The sequence below is a fragment of the Eufriesea mexicana genome, unplaced genomic scaffold (genome assembly GCF_001483705.2).
Source record: "Eufriesea mexicana isolate 0111107269 unplaced genomic scaffold, ASM148370v2 scaffold1358, whole genome shotgun sequence".
Lineage (NCBI taxonomy): Eukaryota > Metazoa > Arthropoda > Insecta > Hymenoptera > Apidae > Eufriesea > Eufriesea mexicana.
The window spans coordinates 912,576-918,575 of record NW_016909491.1 but is presented as its reverse complement, the minus strand read 5'-3'; positions in this window follow the sequence as shown (position 1 = coordinate 918,575).

Sequence of the window (6,000 nt, the reverse complement as noted above, 5' to 3'; positions counted from 1 at the left end):
GGAGAATCAAAAAAGGCAACGAAGATAAACGACGACTCTGTCCTTTCCCAATACCGTGCAAACACATCGCGATACGATGCCAGAGATGATCGCGAAAGTAACCGTAAATACAGAAGCAGATTTGATATTGATCGCTCGTGAACTACCGACGTCTTCTTCTTAATTTATGGTGGAAATGGATTGCCACGAGTTACTCGATTCGCCATATCTGTGCCTTATCTTCGACTGATCTATGCCACGGTGTTTTATTATCGAGCTAGCATATATTTCCGGTCGTTGCGATCGAAACAACGTTACCTCCAGAATACGAGTACCGCGAACAACAAATGGACATGCTTTATCCCAAGTACAAAGTACGACTTATAAAAGAACGATCGTGGTTTTTTACGAGTCTCTCTCTCTCGCCCGTGGAAAAGGAATTTCGCCATTCCTCTCGGGTCGTTTGTTTGATTAACGTAAAAGATCGGTCGACGTTCGCGGAAACTTGAACATCGTGTCGACGAAAATATCGGACTTCTTCAACTGCCTCGCGAACTGATGCAATCGCGCGAACGTGTTTGCATTCCGGGGACTGTTAAAATCAAACAAAAAGAAGCAATTGGCGAAATGGAAGTTGACGGAAAAGCAAATCGAGTGGCCCGCGGTGTCCTTTGCTCTGCGCTTCGCTCAAGCGTATTTTCGCTTACGAAATATCAATTTCGATTGTTTCCCTGAACGTTTTCAGTTGCTGCAAAAAATTCAGAGCTGCTCCATCAGCGTGGAAACTCGAGTGCTTTTACGCCGATCGACCCTTCGGCCAAAACGTCATGGTTTCTTTTATTCTATTAAAGCTCGCGAAAATGGCGTACTCCTGTAGGATACGCGGCAGTTTAGCTTTGCGAAGCCTGCTTAAAGCTTTTCCAAGTAACCTCGATTCCTTCGCAATTTGACACAAGCCGAGCTCAAGTAGTAATGTAATCAATATCCGTGTAATCGGTTGCCAGGTATCGTTACTAGCGGCCTCGGGCTACGTTCGATAAAACCGTAGAACAACCAGCTGATGACTTTTATACTTTCCCATCTGTTTAATATAAAGTATCGAGGACTCGATTAATTGCACGTCAACGAAGAACGCTCGTGGAAAATCGATAATTCCGTAATCGGGACGCGACGAAAAATGGTTAAAAGCCCGTTCTCGATGACTTCCGAACGTACGATCGCGGAATATTTTTCTGTAATCGTTAAACGGAGGGATTAACGCGACGGCTAACTTTTACCTGACGCGATCCTAATTAATTAACGAGGATCGAAGTACGAGTTAAGAGTTATGAACGTGATAAACACTTGACAAGAATAAGTACGATCTTCGAGTTGCTCAACGAGTTTAAAATCGCATAAAATGGGTCTTCAGTTACCGCGTATCTAGGTCAAAAAGCGGAGGGATGAATCGGAGAAAATCTTTACGCGATGCTTCTCGTAAAAGGCAGATATAATTTCCTGTGCCAGATAAATTTTTTTCCCTCCACATCGAGAGCTCGACGTTGCACCATAAACCCACCACGAAAATGACACAGCGCGCGCACTCCGCGTGTAATATCTGCTTTGTTGCGTCGTGCTCGTTCGTGCTCGTATCCGATAGCCAAGTATCTGGCAAATTAGCCATCCAAAGCGGATACGCTTTTTATCTGTTTCATATTCTTTTACGCGATTATGCGAATCCTTTCTCCGTTTCCCTGTTCCGTGGCCATTTCCTTGCCAACTTATGACTCCAACGTCACGCGGAACTTTTACCATCAGGAAGCCTTCCTTCTGTTTTTCTAGTTCCCTATATACCCCCCCAGTATCTATCGAGTACAACTTCCTCCCCACGTCGCGCTCCGCTTCCGTTTCCTTCCGTTCTTCCGCCCCCGCTTAATTTTATTTCTTCCATTCTTCGCGCTTATCGTCCAAGTCGGCGATAGGGTGCCACGTGTAACGTTTGTGTTTCACGGAAGACACGCGCAAAGAAGGAAACGAGCTTTCGAGGCGCCTCGACGAATATCGCCGAAAGTTATGATACACCGAAGTCTGCGTGCAATCGAGACGATCGGATCGAAAGCAACGAGCAAACAGGTGCAATTTACAGGTGCACCTTTCGCTCTTCGCGTATCTAGACTCGCGCACGGGTGTATAGAAAAGGGGTGAGTTTGAGGGTATTTTTCAAATTATTCGGAATCTCACAGAGAAATCAGAGACACGAAGGAATCTGATTACACTGTTTGTTCCGTTTCGGCTAAACTCGCCGCGACGACAAGGTATTTCGTTTCGTGGTACATTTGAGGGATGTCTTTTAATTAAAGAGCCCTACGCCATCATCGCGTAATTAGCATTGTTTCATTTTAACCGGTGCTTGTTTTAAAGTGGAATTCGGTGAGCCGCGCGACCATCACCGGGGAAATCGAACAGCACTTTGCTCGCAATTATCGCGTTGTAATGCGCGATCGTTCGCATCGAACGAGCGAAATTAGGCAGAAGCCCGTTAATCGTGTATGTGGAAAGATCAACGAGATAACGTTTCGCGATGTGCTCGTTAATTTATTACAACGAGAACAAAGAGGACAGGCTGCAATCTTCGTTCACCGACTAATTCGGACGACACTGGTATCAGATTTTGTACGAGACGCGAACCGATTCGGAGTGACGATGGAAAAAGAGCGAACTATCGACGACAAACAAGCGCGGAATCTAATTTTACGCTGTGCCGACCTCGATTCCCACGCGTTCCGACGATTTTACCTAATAAACCTTGTTCGTCCGCCGCGTTTAACGAATCACCAGTTCGGGTTGGACGTCGAAACGCAATCGTTGACGGACGCGATCCGCTGGCAAACAATTACCACGGTATCAGCCACAAAATTCGCGTTACAAGCGGCCAACTAGACCTGACTTGCAAATAGGTAGCGACGTTTCGCGAAACTGCTGTTTAATATAAACGTTAACAGCGTACGTGTTTAATATTTCGCGATGCAGGCCGCAAAATCGAAGTAACCGCTGTGCATGTAGAATTTCGATTAATTCGCCGTAATGATCGATCGAGCACGACCGCCAAATAAATCGTCGAACGTTTCGCGTGGTCATTAACGCGTGTCGCGTAGAGAGAGAAAATCGAGGCAGCGAGAGAAATTCGCGGTGGAAAAAGTACGTCGTGAAAATGAATTTAAAAATACAATCGCCGAGGTTGCTCGAAAGAGAAAACGTGGCAACCGCATGAACAAAGGTGTAGACGTGCTCCGGTAAACGCTAGAATCTCCGTGTGGCTGCCACTTGAAAGTTGGAGGGCGGTGATTGGGCGCGGCCCCAGTCTCGAGCACCCTATATTAAATTATTATTCATTATCTCGGCTCGCCGCAGCCTCGCGTCCTTTTTAGACAGCAATTTCAGCCGCTACTCCCGCGGCGACATCTCGGAAGAACGCTAAGCCATGTCGCTTTTGCCACGAAAGCAGCTGCAAAGGGTAAAAAAGGGGCAGACATTTAACGAGGACTCTGCGTCGGTGAATCCACCCGGTTCCACGTGAAACGGCGACTCGTAATTCTCAATGAATCCGAAAGCAACTGTCAATACGTGAAATTAAACGGTCAATAAAGCTTGGCGAACGGCAGCTGGAGCTTTCCCCACGATCTATAAAACGCGCAAAATAACCGCGAATAATGCTTCGGTTCGATCCCTTTACGTCGTCGCCACGGAAGGGTGAGTCGTTATATCCGTTTCGCAGAGACCGGATAATAAAGCGATTCCAAAGAGGTCCCCCTAAAACGCTTTTAATTGGTCGTTACCGCGGATGCAACGAAGTGCCGCGGTTTTTCTCGAGATGGAAGGAAGAACCGGAAGAAAGGGCGCTAAAAACTTAGAACGAAGCTCTCCGGAAAAGCGTCGAATTACAACGATAATTACGATTAACGGGCACAGAAGAAAAAGTTGCGCGGTATAATTAAAGAGAACAGAGAATTGTGGAAGAAGAGAGAAAGCAGAGCTACATCGATCACCGGCATTTTCATTCACTCTGTACGTATGGACAGTGTGTTCTTTAAATATGCGCACGATAGAACGGCGGTTCGTCGTTGAAATTGAAACCACACGCTGGAATCATGGTACTTCCTGAGGAAACTGAGCTTGCGTGTCAGGACCGATAACGCTAAGTTGGAGGCTTAGCTTAAAGGAAATAAAGATAAATGGCGGCATTTCGTGCGGGACAAATTGAAAGTGGAAGGGTGCCGTTATATATCAGTATTTGTTCTCGCTTCTTTCGCATCGCCAATAGCCCGTGACATTTCGAGAACCAATTTTTTCCAATTAAGAGGAACAGTTACGACGACAGCTCTCAAGAGCGACACTCGAATTTCATTAGAACAACCTTCCGTGACTCGTTTCCCCTTTGCGTATCGTTCCTTTTTCAGCCTGCTACCCTAGAATTTGTTTCGCCACACGATGATGGGGAGATTGCAGCGAAGGAGATACGACGCGTCCAGTCGTTGCAACTCTATTCAACTTCGCGATAAGGAAACATTAGGTTTGGGTTAGATTTGGGCTAGATTTAGGTTAGGTATCTACGAAAACGTCAAACGCTTCGTTCCATGATTCTCCAATTCTGTTACAGTCCTTCTATTAAACTGAACGTGTACAGAGTGTTGAAAAAATATCCGATTTTTTAACAGGTCTTGTCAGATCTCGTCATGGCTCATAAGCTACAGTTGAAACAGACACGTTGTTGCGCGACCGAAATCCCGAATCTTGAAAACCCCGTTCATCCGGCAAAGACGTGGGAGGTACGACGAAATAAAAACCGGCCAACATGGTCGCGTGGTTTCCAATCTGACATAGACAAATCGCGTTCCGTTGCCAAGCACGGAATCGGAGCAACGCGGCCGACTATCCCGTCATAATGGTGAGCGATCGTCCAGAAACGCATCTTATTTGTCGAAAACCGAATCCATTCCGAGTCTCGTTTCCTTTTAGATATCCTGCCTGATAGTTTCCATCTACGCCGGCGAAAACTATTCGTCTTCGCGGAGCTTTTCCGTTCCAACTGTTCCAAGGATGAAATAAGTCCGCGCCGTTAGAGCTTGCGCACAGCGCTGTGTTCGAAGTTTCAAAATTGTTGTTATAAATTCGAAACAAATTGAAAAAGACAAGAACAGCGAGCTGACTGATCACTCGCGATATTCGAAACGCCAATCGGCACTGCCGCAATTCGATAATCTCAAATATCGCGCGCATATCCCATGCATGATCGCGACAATTACGCGTGCGATAGAATTCGAGTTTCGCGGAAAATAACGACCATGTTTGTTTTCGTTTGCCGGTTTCGCTGCTCGATTTATTGCCATTTGGTTCCTGTTTCATTACTCCCATTATTGATTTACATTTACCGTGATAGGACACCTCTGCGAACGAGCATTTTACATAGAAACGTAGCGTAAAGCAGCTCGCAAGGGCTCTTTTTGTACGAAAGTAACTCGATCATCGAGCTTCGATCAAATCGTCAGTTCCTTGGTATCGGCTGCTGTCACTCTCCATCGAAACTAGATTATAACGTGTAACACGATTTCGAATCGACGGTAACTATATTCTAAGTTAGAACCGAACGCAACTGTGATTCGGTCGCGATTCAATCTCGAATTAGATTACCGAATCCTTCGCTGGAAAAGTTTCTGGCCTATTATATCCGATAATCCGTTCGGTCTGTAACGCGATATCGATTTTCGCCATGATTCGTTTTGCATCTCGATCTGGATGACGTGACAATTAAAAGATGCGCGTGGTTACGGCGGCACATTGGCGGGGAAGGTAAACAGAGAGCCCTGGGCCGAGGAACTTTTCTAACCGGGAAAGTTTAATTACGTTTTCGTTAAGCTTTGACATGGCCGATCCGATTACAAGGAACAAAAGTTTTTCCACGGCACGGAAAAATGCATGCGAGCCAGCCGCGCACGCAGCGGCTGTCGGTTTGCAGCTTTCGACAGCGACCTATGTCGGAGATAA